The 16718-nt window shown below is 41.8% G+C and overlaps 1 protein-coding gene across 2 annotated transcripts in view; it reads right to left on the reverse strand.

Annotated features, from left to right (window-relative positions):
* The window catches only part of ADCY9 (adenylate cyclase 9), an 84160-nt gene that overhangs the window by 57284 nt on the left and 10158 nt on the right, over window positions 1–16718 (reverse strand). The gene's annotated exons all lie outside the window — the stretch shown is intronic.

Consider the following 16718-nt stretch of genomic DNA (forward strand, 5'->3'; position numbering starts at 1 on the left):
TGAAATGCAATGGGAATCAATAGCTTTTCCAGGAAGAGAGAGCTTGGAAAGGAGATGAGCAGTTTAAAGTCTGCTTCACCTCTGCCAGCAGATACTCAAAACCCAAATTATGTCCAACACCTCACTTTTGCCAAATACACTAATTTTTGTCTCATCATCTAACAAGTCCTTAGCTTGCATACTCTCAACAGCCCTTCCGATTTAACATAATGAATAAAAAATACGCAGCATATTGAATTTAAAAAAAATCTGGGAACAGCTCTGCCATGAAGATTTGATCCCTCCTGCACAGGAGGCAGAACGTACTCACACAGCCACCCACCTCCTAGCTCAGGAGAACACAAAGCTCTTACCAAGTGTTGCACTCCACGTTTCCAGGCTGGAGGAGAGGCCAGACCACAATTTAATGAAACATGGCTCCGATTCTCACTCTCCATACATGCCTCTGGGAACTTCCCACTAGAGCTATACATCACAGCCTTTTTTTTTTGGTTAGCTAATTAATTATTGTGTTTGAATTGGCTTCCTCTAGAAACTTGCAAAATTCTTGTGTGTTGGGGAAGAGAAAAAAAAAAGGAAGGAGAAAATGCAAACAGTGAAGTCATATACAGCTTCCACGGCAAAATCCTTTTGAATTCCAATTCAATTGGAATATAGCAGCCTTGGAAATGATGGTTCTAAACCACAAACAAGCGAGGGAATGTTTAGTAACCCCAAGCAAAAATCCCCTGGCCTCTGCAGCAGCACAGCTCAAGCCTGCAGCTCTCCATCTATTTATAGACCTGGGGCACATATCACTACAATAGCTGATTGTGCTTTGCAGCTGTTTTGTATATCTAGAAGGGCAGGAAAGAACAGACTGCACTTTGATCTTGCCCTTTTTTGGAGCAAAAACAACAACAAAAAAAGGCCATTAGGAAGGACTCAATATTTTGGAATCACAAGGGTCCATGCTCCCAAAGCCACAGCTTACACTCGGCGTGGAGGACTCCCAGCACATGTCCAATTGTTTACTGGGATTATAAATCCGGGCTGCAGTCAATATTTATTCTAGAAGCACGCAAACTATTTCACCTCGCATGAAAACATATGTCAAACCTAATTATAGGAGTCGTTACTCCCCAGAGCATGTGTTAAGTGATACACACATGAAATTAAGATTCAACCTGAATGCAACTGCATCATAAATTAGCACTTTGCCTTTCTGGGGAGATTAAAGAAATTAAGTATTTACTCAAGATAACATTGTGTGATAAGAATCAACTACGTACAACCTGTAAAACATGTTGGGATTAAAACTTTATAAATTATACAAATGTATTGGAGCTAATGCTGCTAAAGACAGAAATATGTATGATTTACAGAAGTCAAATCAGTGATCCCTACACCTCGGGAAGTGAGCTGGTCCTTCCCAAGCTCTGATCTACAGGGAGGATCTACAGGAAAACTCTCACCTCCAGCATTCAAACAGTTGGATGATGGGCAGTACTATGAGGAGAAAAATCCAATTTTTTTAGCACTAAAAAGGGAACAAGCCTAAAGCAAGTACCCTAAGTACCTGACTGTACCATATCCAGAATACCTGAAGAATATTTCTAATCAATTACGGATGAATTTACAAACTGCAATAAAATGTGAAATGAGATTTAAAAGTGCTACTTCCAGTTACTACCTAAATGAGTTTGAGTAGTTTGTTTCCAAACAGCCACGTGGACTAAAGTATGTGAATATGCTTAAAACACAGCAAGAGAGTCTGTAGAAGGGATTTAAAAAAGCAACATTAGAAAAAAATAGAAGGTAAAAAGTGCTTGTGGTGAGCTAAGAGAAGTGAAAGGCTGAGAGAACTGGGATTGTTCCGTCTAGAGAAGAGAAGGCTCTTGAGTGACCTAATTGCCCCTTCCAGTACCTGAAGGGAACCTGCAAGGAAGATGAGAGAGACTTTGGACAAGGACCTCGAGTGACAGAACAAGGGGGAATGGCTTCCCACTGCCACAGAAGGGCAGGGTTAGATGGGTCATTGAGAAGAAACCCTTCCCTGGGAGAGTGGGGAGGCCCTGGCACAGGGTGCCCAGAGCAGCTGTGGCTGCCCCTGGATCCCTGGCAGTGTCCAAAGCCAGGCTGGACAGAGTTTGGAGCAACCTGGAATAGTGGAAAAGGGTGGAACAAGATGAGCTCTGAGGTCCCTTCCAACCCAACCATTCCATGATTCTGTGGTTCTAGGATGATCATACCTGGGTATCTCCCTACTGCACAGCAGCTGCAGGGCAACCTTGCTCTTCCACAGCTCTCAAATGTTGATTCTGGAAGGTCAGGGAGAGCAAATAAATTACAGAATCAGGGAGATGGAAAAGTAGCAGTAGGCTGCAAGAAATGCAGCCAATCAAACGGAGGAGAGAACAAATCTAAGAGGAAAGTTGGCAAGATCAGCCTTTTGTTAAATGCTAAATAGCCTCTGAATTATCTGTATTGCATCATCACACAGCACATTTGATCATTCTGAACAAAGCTTTTAGACTTTTAAGTATCTAAGATGGGCATTAAACAGTACTCTCTAAACCTCTTTTTAAAGAAAATATTTAGGTATATTCCTATCCTGAATACAGATTCATTTCTGCTGTGGGCTGTATATCTCTATCTTGTTTATTTAAACCAGAATTCACAGGGATGAAGAGTTCTTTGTTTCATTTTTAGAGCACTTGGGATAATGTTCTTGATTTTCATTAACACTATTGTATAATTATATATTAGATTTGAAACTAATATATGAATGAATAACTTACTAAATTAATTATTAATATTGAGGTAGTAAGAAAAATGTTATTATATCACCCCGAGCAGGGGTATGGGAGTGCAAGGGCAACTCTTTATTGTTAAATGTATAACCATGTTTCACATAAATTACAAAAAACAATAAATTAAATAAAAACCAGTAAGAGAAAGCATGAGCTGACAAAGACAGCAGGGGTGTCTACAGGGCTGTGATAATGAACACTTGAACCACTGACAAAGTTATTAACCTGGCCCAAGCAAACTACATTTCAGAACAGGAATACTCTGAAAGGTTCCAGTGTGTTCACATCCTGCAGGGCAATCCAAGACTGAATTTTTGCATTTCAAACTCATTATTTCAAGAGATGGAAAAGCTGAAATTTAGAAGATCACTCACATTATTCTCCTTCAGAAAACTTTTGGTAAAAACCTGTTTTCCATAAAAAATATAAGCAGATTTAGCTACAATTACAAGTGGGCTCACCAATACCTGTTACCACAGTAACTTCTCAACAGAGGGGTGCCTTCCTATAATATTATTTCTACAGTAAAACATGTTAAACATTAAGTTCAAATGTCAGGTTGGCTCAGCCTGAGCTAAACTTTAGCTCTGCGTAGTTTACAGCTCTTGTGCAATGTCACAGCACTAAAAGCCTTCATTTTCATGCCCACATGGAAGCCATCCAGCCCTCCTGACACAGAATGGACAGGAAAGTTGTTCATTACTGCTGAACACAACAACTGTGCTAAAAACAACACTGGGCTCTTCCTTAAATCCGCAAGAATGGGAATTCTAGAGGAGAGTCCCTTGACTGAGGCCGTGGGACAAGGTTCTCCAAGATACAAGGTATAATAAATACCCTGCTCTTGCAAAACACAAGTGCTAAAGATCAAGTTCCAAAGAGAAGAAGAACCAAACTCCACTATATTCGAGTGAGATGTCTGAGATAAGTTAATTCCAGTATCTCTGAGGGGCAACACACAAATCCCTCCAAAGCAGCTTCCCAGGGAGTGCTGCTCGGGCCAGAGCCAAGCAGAAACCCCGTACCTCAATTGACTCAACACCGGCATTTGACAAAGCCAGCTCTCGCTACCTGACCATATTCCTCATTTTTTCAGTAGACAGCACCAAATCCAGCCTGGAATATATGGATAAACCTCCGAAAATGGTAAACTTCACCGCCCATCAATTTGTGCTGCTCAGACCTTCTCCAGGGCTGAGTGACAAATGTAAGGGATCCATGTCAGAGACATATTTGTGACCACTTTGGGATCTACTTTCCAAAACAGAAATGCAACTTTTAGAAAACATTCCCATTTTAACAAGCAATGGTGCACGCTAATAGAGCTCTAGAAGTAGTTTTACAATTGAAACATTACACACAGTAACCGCTATTTATACTTCAATATGTCAGCCTTAAATATTTACTTTTCCACTCACTTAGTTTACATGTTGTGCCAGCAGAGCACTTTCTTGCATCATTTAAAGAGCTTATAGAAATTTAAAACTATCAGAGCAATAAGGCAAAGTATTATAAAATAAGTCAAATTAAACTATGAGGAAAAGCATATTTACTACTTTTTATGCAAAAATTAATTTCATGCAGAGATGCACGATTTTTACAAGTATTTAGGTACTTTGCATTATTCGTTCTGATTAAAAAAACCCCAAAACTTTTTTTGAAAAGCAAACTGTTTTGAACTTTAAACTCTATCCAGGCTTTCCATTGCTACATGGAGACCATTCATCAGCTGGCAGCATTATGTTATTCCCCTGCCCCATGGGCTCTGAAAAGCCAACGGGTAAGTTCAGAGTAAGTAAATGTTTATAGGTAGAGCTGCACATCACACAGCCGTACCAGCAGTTACTGGACATTTTTCCCAGAAAGCAAACGGGCTGGACAGTTGTATTTTGACAAGAAAAGTTGTTTCCTTTTATGGCCCAGTGTTGGTGGCTGTGGTCTGGGGTGGGAAGGCAGTGGGCAAGCACCCTGTGCTTCATCTGATGGCACTGTCATCCCTGGCCCAGCTGTTCTTCCCAGAGTCACCCTGATGATTCCCTTCTAGCACTCACTTATTTTCAAGTGCAGAAGAGACACTCCAGATAGGACATTGTATTATTTACTTTCCATTTTGCTCTATTTTATGTCCCATAAACCCAGAGTTTAAACAAACAACTCAGACTGAAAACCGTTTATGGGCACTTCCTAGCCCACCGGATTTGGGCTCCTCTCCTGCAAAGGAACCAAGATTGGGCTCAGCTACTCTGCCACTTACTTTTCTCCATTTGTATATTGAATTTTTTGTGCCACTAAAACCAGCTAAAATGGATTTTGAAGAACAAATGGTCTGGGAATTCACTGCCGATTCATCAACACTGAGATTGCACAATGTCCCACATCGCGGTCCATATAAAATTAAATGGATGACTATGACCGTTTCCAATCAAGTGTTTGGCTGTTTCTTTGGGAATTCTGAACTGATGGGAACTTAAGCTAGAACAACTGCAAGGAAGCAAACAAGAGAGCAGAGGAAGTGGGAAAGCCCAGTAGCAGATGAGCTGCAGAGAGACAAGGAACACCTGCCCAGGAGCAGAGCTGCTGAGCAGGTTTCCAACCAGCCCCCCTGGCTACTTACTCCCATTCCTCCATTTACTCCATTTGCTTCAGCTTTTCACTCTTCAGTTGTATCAAACACTGAACCAGCCCTTTTTTGTGGCTTTAATCTCAGAGTGGAAACCTGGAAGGAAAGACTGGAAGGAAGAAAAGGGCAATGGGGAAAAGTAAGATGCTGGAGCCATGGAAGAAAAACATTTCTATAAGGAAGATAAAACATTTTCCAAAGGGTAATTGGACATTCAACGATTCTAATCTACATGGAAAGTGGAAGGCCAAGAAATCGGGGCTGAACACTGCATCATATTACAAACAGCAAAGTCTAATTACCTCCCCTACTTAAAAATCCTTATCTAACTTCTGATGTTTTCTAAAACAAAGCAAAATTGACATTTTGATGAAGGCAAACTTCAAGCAGCATTTCATAACCACTCCACCAGCAGAGAAGAACCAGCCTCTTAAACTGAATACACTTTCCCATGTGTGGTTCCTTTAATTTGAATAAAAGTTACACTCGTGAGAGAGGGAGAGAACCAGCAAAGAAAGGGGAAAAACCAGAGTGCAAGCGAGCAGCAGGAATGGAGGGATACAGCCTGAGGGGCATTAATGCCGAGCCTGGAGGTCAAGTTGTAGGGATGTAGCTTTGCTGGCCAGTTATTTGCACAAGCTTTACAGGCATGGGAAAACTGCGAAGGTTGTCAGGAAACACAAAACCTCCTGTGATGGAAAATCCTGCAGAGAAACGCATCCTGGCCACCGCCTGAGCCCCAGCCTGGTTGGGCTTCTCTGCTCCTCCAGCAAACAATGTACAACTCCAGCAATTCTGAAAAAACTGAGTTTGGAAACTGAATGGAGAAACTAAAAAACTCATCTCCTTTCCATCAAAAGCACTGGCACAGGGTGCCCAGAGCAGCTGTGGCTGCCCCTGGATCCCTGAAAGTGTCCAAGGTCAGGTTGGACAGGGCTGGGAGCAAGCTGGGATAGTGGAAGGTGTCCCTGCCATGGCAGGGGGTAGGACTGGATGAGTTTTAAGGTCCCTCCAACCCAAACCAGTCTGTGATTCCATGATTCTGTGAGAAGGAGGGATTTAGATTACTGGAGTAAATCTCAGGTCTATTCAAATTACATCGATCCCACAGGAGCGAGAGACTGGAGAAACAGGCCACCAGTTCTCCTTGTTGTTTCTGGGGAATGTGCTGTATAATATCAAGGGCTTCAAATGAGTGAAATATATTTATACTTGGCTTTTCTTCCCCAAACCAAGTTTAAAACTCTGTTTCCACAACCTGTAGATGAGGAGATCAAAATGAGTTAGGGACACAGCTCCCACTGTAATTTTAGACTGAAAATTAAAGGCAAGGCACAGCCTGGAGAAGAAGCTCAGGGCTTGTGAAAGTTCAGTGTTGTAGAAACTGTTTAAACTGTAAGAAGGTTATAATGGGAAATTTAAATAATTAGATCTGGCACTGGTACATCAGACTTGAACAAAACCAAATAAAAGATTCAAGTTTCAAACTCAGAGAGAGAACAAATTATTGAGGAAACTGGATACAAACATACACTGGCAGCCTTTCGTAATAAACATGGCCCTGCACAATTTAACAAGGAAATTAAAGAGGTATAAAAATTGGTAAAACAGATGCAAAGAAAACCTTACATAAGAACCCTGATAAAAATTAATCTAAAAAAATACAGTTCCCTAAAACTTGCTGAGACCCTTAAAAACTAGTACTTCAAGGCAACAATTTTCCCAATTATGAAAGAAACAGAATTCATTAAAAAAAAAACCCCTAAAACAACAAAACAAAAACCAAATAAAACCACCAAAAAAAGGCACCATAAAACCCCAAATTGTGCGAGGGGGAGAGGGAGGACAGTCTCAAGTTTTCGGTACCTAAAACCACCCCTTCAAGTGCTCCTCCCCTAAGGATATTTTGATCTTAGTCACATGGGTTTTTTAAGGTGTTTTTATTTAGTCTCCCTGTAGATAACTGCAAGGAGAGAGCTGCTAACACGATATTAAATTAATGATTTGATGGCTGCCCTCATGGCTGAGAGAGGTATCAAGTCTGAAGTATTACCAAGAAAACCATTAGGGCTCAGCAACCTCAGAGAACACTCACACACACACACACACACACACACTGCTTCTACCACTTGCCAACTGTGTCTCAATCAAAAAATCAAATTTATTTTCTTATTCTTTGATATATACCTGCTTACTGATAAGCCTATACAATTGTACAGGTAGATAAGGAAAAATGAAAATAAGAAGAGAAAATATTTGCCAATGTCTTACGATACAAAAGCGCTCTTGTTTGCACAAAGGGGAAATGGATCTTTTCCTACTGTGGCTCATATTTTCACCCAAATCACCTATTTTTCATTTTGAGCTGACCATTTGCAACACAATTTTGGAAGATATACAGAAGGAACAGCTCACACAAAAACTTTTCCAGATAGCTACATCTGGTTTGTTTTTGTAAGTTTAGACAGTGTGAGTGAAGTTTCCAGTTAAACGGACTTGGAAATGCAAGAATTGCAGAGCAGGGCAGAATAAATTCCAACAACAAACACACTTGTAATCACAAAAACTTATCACACAAGTGTACCCACAACAAAAGCACCTTCAGACCAGGGATCAGCAGCTCTGCAAACCAAGGCCTGGCTCAGTGCACTGGGATTGGACTCAGCCGGCCAAGGAAACGCGGATAAGCACAGAAAGAGAAGACACAACAGGCAGATTGGCTCCCGCACAGGCGCTGCCGCCCTGGGCTGTCACATCCACCTGTCAGGGATGTGGGCTGCTCCTGCAGCACCAGCACCAAGGATGGAAAGAGACATCCAGCTTCTGGCTTGGCATTTGGAAAGGCTGCAGCATCCAAAGCAAAACAACCATCACATCAAAAGCAAAACAACCCCCAAACATTCCTTTGTGATGTATTTTTTTCAGTTCTGAACTAACTGAAATGATGGATTTATTTCTATAGCTACACATATGCACATAAAGACAAAAATTAGTATCACTGGATGTAGGATTTCTATCAATAGGACAAACTTTGGTAATGAGAAGTAGATACTGGTTAAATGCTAAAACAGAAAAGCAAAAAAGAGACAGTAATCCTCTGAAGCCCCTTGCTCTGCTCAGCAGGCTGTCATCAGGGGTAGGGCAACAGGGATCTGCTGCACACCACATTTTGCTTCCAGAAATGGGTACCACGATATCAACATGCAGCTTGCACTGTGTGAGGAAACTTGGATCTGTGCACCCCTGAGCTCCTCAGGGGCAACACACCACTGGGATGGGCCACCTCCATCCCAATGGTGAGGAAAGGCACAGCTCCAGCATTACACTGCTGCTCCCTGTGGCTTTTGATGACAGCAAAGATCACCTCTATCTACTTTGAGTGGAGCAATTCTCTTTCATTCCATGTCCTGGACAAGCCAGACAGTTCACAACACACAAAAAACCCCAAAACAACAACCTCAGTAAATCAGCAACAGCTCTATGCCAAATTATTCAAATTATTCAGAAAGAGGATTAAAATTCTTGCAATGCCATCTTGCTGAAATACTGTGTGGTTATTCCCAGTGGCACAGCAGCAATCCATCCCTACAATCCATGGCTGCTCCAGCTTCCCGATGCCTCCTGGGAGGTGCTGAGTTACCTCCTCACCACTCTGGGCCTCACCTGCCCCAAGGCCACAGCCCAAAGCTGCTCCCACAGAGTCCTTTAACCCCTGCTGGAGGTGTTGGTGTTCCCCACACACAGCAGTGCTCTTGCAGCAGTTTAAGCACAGGACTTCCGGCTCCAGCTCCTTCCCCCTCCACAGGCAACCCTTTCCTTGTGTGGAGAATGTGGTCATCTCTCCCATCTGGAGCTTTTTCCTCCAGATTAACACAACTGCAGTTCCTTGCTCTTTTATATCCATCCATCCATCCATCCATCCATCCATCCATCCCAATTGCTCACTTACAGGCTCTCTCCATTTGGTTCACATCTCTTTAATTGATGTTTCTTCTATTATTGAAACAACTTCTGAAATTTAAGGACTAAACAAAAAACACCCCCCAAAAAGTGCTTCAGATTGGTTTCCTACAAACTTCTACTTCTTACAATCTCTTCCCTCACACCGTCACCCACCATGCCTTTGGCTTCTACTTCCCCACTGCCTTCCAGTTTTTCCAAATACCATCACGAAATTCCTCTCTAATTTACTTCTCAGAAGATACAATCTAATAAGTAATTAAAAATACAAAAGAGAATTTAGGAATAACTGTTTTCCCTTAACAGCTTCCATCCCATTAAAATACTTTGCTGTCATAATGCCTACAGGGATTATCTTCAGTTGCAAGAGAACAATGAAAACAAACACTTAAAAATTATCTAAAAAAGCCACAATATTTTGAGAAAAGCTGCCATGGTGCTATTGGACCTTGGAAACTTGCACCAAAATATGTGAGATATTGCTCAGAGGTCAGTTTTGCTCTTCAGTTCTATGGCTAGAAACCGTAACAGTACTAATACCTGCAAATCTCACCTTTCCTATTTCATATCAGCAAACTGGGAACACTATTACAACTCCCACCACAAAATTCACCACCACCTCCACTTGTTTATGCTTTTGAATTATTGGCAAACAAATACTAAAGAACACCAAAGTAAATAAAAGGAGGGGAATAAACAAGAGCATTAACATATGATCAACTACGTGAAACTTAAATAGAAATATGGAGTATTTTTTATGGGGGGGGGGGAACAAGGACTGCAAAGTTTGTTTAGAAAGGAGTCTGGTTCTCTTCCAAGTTTCACGTTCCAGCCTGAAAATAACTTCTTAAAACAGCTGTCAGGTTTTTTTGGGAGGAGGAAGAATGATCTACCAGCAAATATGACCTTTCTTTAGAGCACACAAGTTATCAGGAGTTGTGCTTCACAGAGAAAATTCAACTTCTGTGTGGCCCCTAAAATCTGCAATCAAGAACATGGAAGAGCATCCAGAAGGACAACCCAGCCTTCATGGAGAGCTCACGAAATAGAGAAGCACCATGGTCTCAGCGCTCAGGAGACTATGGGAATTAATCATCCCCCACTGGGCCAAAAATCAGCTGTTAATCTTCCTTTCACCTAGATTCCTTTAAAACTTTTTTTTTCACCAATTAACATCGTATTTAAGTAGATTTTTTTAAAAAATTAACATCAAAAATGGCAATATATTTTAAAATCAAGCAATTTAAGCTCCGAATCTCATAGTATATTTTAAAGTCAAACATGAAGAAACATAACAACTTACTGACTGCCCTGTAAACACTTTAGTGATGACCTCTCAGATTTTCATGGTTTATACACATTTGCTCTCTGCTATCTTGGCTGATAAAACAGCAGCTAAAACCACGTGAACTTTTTTGTACAATGTACACTGATAGTTCAAAAACTCCCAATTTCTCCACACATGGAGACACATTCACAACAGAAGTACTCACATAAACTGTTGTGTTAAGCAGTCCCTATATCCAAACCAGTCAATTATTAGCTGGATATATTTACTGAATATACCAGTCACTTCCACATCTGGCACAGGTAGAGGCTCCTCCACGTTTTAAAGGTCTTGGAATTTTCTTTGGGGAGTATGAAATAACAAATATCATCTTGGATATACTGTTGCTGCTGCAGTATGTTCTTTCTATCTTCAAAATCAAAAAAGTTAAATTTTGGTTCAGGAAACAGCAGGAATTGCCCCAGATGCAAAGCAGAATCAGAAAACTTTAGACCATTAAAGAATCACTTCCTTCCTCCCAAAAAAGTGTCGCTTAAAACCCCTCTGTCTTCTAGGGCCAGTGTGACATTGCTAAAGAGAAGTCATTAGCTGCTATTAAAACAGCCAAACAAACAAATTACCAAACAATATCATTTCAATGGCTGCTGTGCTGAACCTGCAATCCTTTATCCCGCTTTTGGAATGACAGTGCCTGGTATTCCCACAGTCCCTCATCTCTTCTCATTCTAAAATCCAAATGCAGGTTTAACTTTTTAAGACCTCCAACTATTTTATGAAGGATTTATACTGCCACAAAGTACAATTCTCCCCTTTATTCCCCCTTCCACATGTGAACAAAATGCAGTAGATAGAAAATGTGTGGGACTGCGATATGAGAAAATACTTCCACCTCAGTACAAAAAGAGTGAGACACCCTGTGTCCCATGGAACAATAATACTAATTTCAGCTACTCACTATTCACTATTCAGCCTATTTAACCATGCTCCAAGCACCTGGATTTCTGGACAAACTTCAAATACAGCATTTTGGGAACCACTGTCACCAAAACATTAGCACAGTTTCTTATGAATAAATGAGCTGGTGTCCCTGCCTCAGCACAGACCAGCACTTCATGTCGCTCATGAACCACAAACACAATTTAGAAGTGAACACAGGTATGATTCCTTGGGATTTAAACCTGGGTTTAGGATTCCCACAGCAGAACATACAGTAGAAATCTCAAGCAAGGCAATGCTTCATTGCCACATCTTCAAGATGGGTCTGGTGTCACATTTAAAATTCCTCACATGGGCAACAATTACACTTCACAGAACAGGAAATTGAAGCGTGGTTTTCTAGAAGTTTGCTAGAGCAAGCAGAACTCCACAAAACAGCCCCTGAGACACCCAACAAGAGCTCAGAGTTGGATGGAGGACCCACCTCCTCTGGCAGGTTATTGAATGGGCATGGCTGAAAATTTATACATGCAGACAGTCAAATGTGTAGACAAGGGAGTTTTAGGAATAGGCTCCACAGCTACAGATGAGTTTATTCATTAGGAAAATTAAAGGACTCTATAACAGAGTCTTCAAACCAGGCACCTGACCCACCCTTTACTGCAATATCTGTGCACAAGTAACACACCTTTAATCCACTCCAGTTACTCAAATACCTGGTGATCTTTCCAGTGCCAGTGTGAGAGATTTTTATCCCTTGACAAAGGAAAGAGTAAACACTAGAGAGTAAAATTTCATCCCCATTTATCACAATTCAGCTATACATTAATATAGGAATATCCAAATGTATATAAATCAAAACATTTATTTTAGGCTTTCTTGAAAGTAAGGAGTGTTTTCCTTCAGTTTAGGAGACAGGGCAAAGTCACATGAGGAAAAGAAACAGCTTAGAAAACGAGAACTGTTTCGTTGTCCTGCAAGGTTCTAACAGAGCCATGACCAGCTCCAGCACAGCGATGGAATCCTTGCAGAATTTGTTCAAGCATTGCCAAGACATGAATTCAGGCTGCCTCACCTTCTTTCCTTCCTTGATAATGCACAGCCCCTCAGCTGTGTGGAGCAGGATAGCACACATGGAGTAGGTTATTGGAGTCTTTCTGCTGTCACTATGTGAACACAAACCTCACTGGGGCTCAGCCCCAGTGGCTCCTCAGCATCTGAGGAGCCCAGGTAGCAGCGCAGGCTGAATTAGTTCAATAGTGCTCCTTGCCTGGGAGGTGCCTCAGTCTACAAATAAAGATCCAAGGATGAACCCTTTCAATGACCATCTAATACCAGCTGCACTTCACTGGCTCACTCTCCGTAAGATTGTCCTCCAACAGTCATTGCAGCAGGGTTATAATTTTATATATGCATTGGAAGGGCAATAAAAACTCTCATAAATACTTCAGGCCATCCTTCTTCTGACCCCAAAATCTGTGTTTACAGCATAACTCTTTGCGTTCATTGCCTACAGAAGCTGTGGCTGCCCCTGGATCCCTGAAGTGTCCAAGACCAGGCTGGACGGGGCTTGGAGCAAGCTGGGATAGTGGAAGGTGTCCCTGCCCAAGGCAGGGGGTGGAAGTGAATGAGCTTTAAGGTCCCTTCCAACCCAAGACATGCTGTGATTCTGTGATTTTATACTGAATCACCTAAATACAGCAGCAAAGACTTTTAGAGCAACATTTTGCTTTACTTGTATCAGTGAGTCATAGGCTACATTTAAAGCTGTTTTATTTAGACAAGCTATAGGCATGCTCAATGTATATTAAATGCAGTTCCTGAATTGTGTTATGTATTTCCCTCACCCAGGCTGTTGTGTTACCATAACATCTCAAAGATGATATTTAACACACACAATCACATTATTTCCACAAATCAATAATTCTGCTGTTAAAACCAACCAGCTCCTCTTTGAAGCGACACAATTCTCACTGTAAACTTCAACAAGTGCCATTTGAATTCGGAGTATTTGGTGTTTCAAAAGCTGCCCCAAACACTGGTGGGGCATGGTCCAACTCCTGCATTTACTAAGCAGCACAAGAATTAACAAATCCTTTGCTCCATATGAGGTAGACAAAGAACGCCCCGTCAGCACAATCCCTCTCCATTACAGCAGCAGCAGCACAACTCCCAGTAATTTATGACCCTCTTGGCTGCACGCTTGGCTATGGCTGATATTAGGATCATACAACTCCTATCACAACCTAAATCCCAAAATACGTAAGTAATACAGTTTCTTTAAGTGCTCTGCAAATACACTGCTTCAAAGAAGCACTGGTGAGGGTGGAAGCCGAGCAGGCAAATCTCCTAACTTGGAAAAACAAAATTTTCATCTGAATTTTAAGACAAATTCCAACTTTGTCACCTCCTGAAATCTTGGAAAGAATTAAATGCATAACAGATGTACTCCATTTTAAATATAGCCACATCACGCACGCGTTTTTTATAACATACAGAAAACACTGCGCCTGATAAAAATGCCTCCCGTATGGTCTGATTCACTTTCAGTACCCGATTATGGACACAAAATCATTCCTGACTCCTGATCAGCAAACAGCCATGGCCAAACTTGCTCTATCCCTGAGCAGGGATAAGCAACAAAGCAAAAGGATCATCCCAGTGCTTCATCAGGGCTCGGAAACCACCACCTTCCTGTTGATATCCTCTGCCTTCACATTTAAAAAATGGCATTCTTGATGTCCTGCAGCTCCCACCTCCCATTACCAGCTGGTAAGTTCTATGATGCTCCCTATTAAATAGAACCAAGCAAAACTTTTATTAAGAAGTGTCACCAGTTCATGAACACGCAGCCATTTGTGCTACAAGAATTAAACACATTTTCCAAGCTGACTAAACACGATTCAAGCATCTGATTATAAAGAAATAACAGACTGCGACAACAACTCGGATCATTTTCACATAAAAAACATTCTAAGGGTGCACACAGTTACTGAAATGCTATAGATTCACATATACATGGGGAAAGAGAGAGTATGGAGTGACAGAAGGGGGAACAGCTTCCCACTGCCAGAGGCAGGGTTAGATGGGATAACTGGGAAGAAATTCTTCCCTGTGAGGGTGGGCAGGCCCTGGCACAGGGTGCCCAGAGAAGCTGTGGCTGCCCCTGGATCCCTGGAAGTGCCCAAGGCCAGGCTGGACAGGGCTTGGAGCAACCTGGGACAGTGGAAGGTGTCCCTGCCCAAGGCAGGAACTGGATGATCTTCAAGGTCCTTTCCAACCCAAACCATTCCACAATTCTATGAGCTCAACACCTTTACATAAATTAAGATTTTTGGACTTATTTGTGGAAAACTATCATCAAATATCAAATTAAAGTATCTGACACAGGTAAGAAAACATGACTTCACTGAAGACTAGCAGACCTTTTGTTTATCTCTGTATCCACAGCAAATTCCAGCAGCAGCAATGTTTCATAACCAAAGACGTATATGTTACTTTAACATTCTCAGCAGAAAAATTCAGTTGCTGATCATTAAGGATTCCAGAACCTCGGGTGAGGCACGGGGTGTGTATGTTTCTCTTAAATGGTTTATTGGAATTATGAAACAACTTATAATAAATTTTCTCATCCTCACGTGGTATTTTTAAGAACACTCTCCGCTTCTAGATGATGCCACATTGCCAAGCAGCAAGTAAAACATTAAACACTATTCATACTGTCTCATTACTAACTCATATGTACATGGGAGAGAATCTCTTTCATAACATTTATCTTACCAGCAAGGTCAGTCCCAAATAGGGAGTCAGACAGATGCAAACAACTTCACAGAATCATGGAATGGTTTGGGTTGGAAGGGACCTTAAAGTCCATCCCATTCCACCCCCTGCCATGGGCAGAGACACCTTCCACTATCCCAGACTGCTCCAAGCCCCGTCCAACCTGGCCTTGGGCACTTCCAGGGATCCAGGGGCAGCCACAGCTTCTCTGGGCACCCTGTGCCAGGGCTTTCCTATCCTCACAGGGAACAATTCCCTCCCAATATCCCATCTAACCCTGTTCTCTGGCAGTGGGAAGCCATTCTCCCTTGTCATGTCCCTCCAGGCCCTTGTAGATAGTCTCTCTTCATGTTTCTTGTCAGCTCCCTTCAGGTACTGTAAAGCCACAATTGCATCACCCCAAAGCCTTCTCTTCTCCAAGCTGAACGTTCCCCATTCCCTCTGTGTTTCCTCATAGGAGAGGTGCCCCATCCCTCTAATCAACTTACTGGCCTCCTCTGCACCCACTCCAAATAAGAGCCAAGTTTTAAAAATTGGAAATAGATGGGAAAGGCTAGAAAAGCCTTGGATCAAAGCCTGGTTATCTGCTGGTGCACAGTCACTGTGTGTGACACCGCAGAGTCCACATTCCTGCTCTGGAAGCCTGTGGCCACTTCTTCTCCAAGCACAGGCCGAACTCAGACCTGCTGGAAACAGCTCTTCCCAAGCATCATACTGTCTAAACAAAGGAAATTCAGAGCTGATGTTGTACCTGGTCTCTTTGCAAATAATGCCCTTACAGGAACATTTCCTCATTACATCCTGCCTGTAGCACTGCTCCTGTGAGCAATTCCAAGAGATTTATCTGCTGGACACTCGTCCAAGTCGGTCAGAGGTTAGAGACACTCAGTACCTACAGGACACACTCCAAGCATCCACTAAACACGAGTTAAAGAAGACAAGAATTTGATTCCAAGAACTACTGGAAACATCTATGGAAAAGCTTCCCAGGGAGGTCTTCTGAAAACAGCACAACCAAAAATTAACTCCTACTCCATCTCTGAGGCACGTGCATCTGAGTCAAACAGCAAAGCTGCACATTTAAAAACTGAAAAGATCCCATTTCTGACTCAAACATCCTCATTTCTCTAATGAACTTAAAGAATTAAGCATCCAATATCAGAAAAAGAAGTTTTCATACATTTCCTGTAGTCTGTGTCAATGTTTCATAGCATGTTTTATTTAAATTACACACTTCACTTTTTTTTTATGAGGTGGGTTTTGTTGAGGGGTTTTTGGGTTTTTTTAGCTTATTGTGCATTTAAATGCAGTGAAACTACAACTATTTTGTCCCTTCAAACAT

The sequence above is a fragment of the Corvus hawaiiensis genome, chromosome 16 (assembly GCF_020740725.1).
Source record: "Corvus hawaiiensis isolate bCorHaw1 chromosome 16, bCorHaw1.pri.cur, whole genome shotgun sequence".
Classification (NCBI taxonomy): domain Eukaryota; kingdom Metazoa; phylum Chordata; class Aves; order Passeriformes; family Corvidae; genus Corvus; species Corvus hawaiiensis.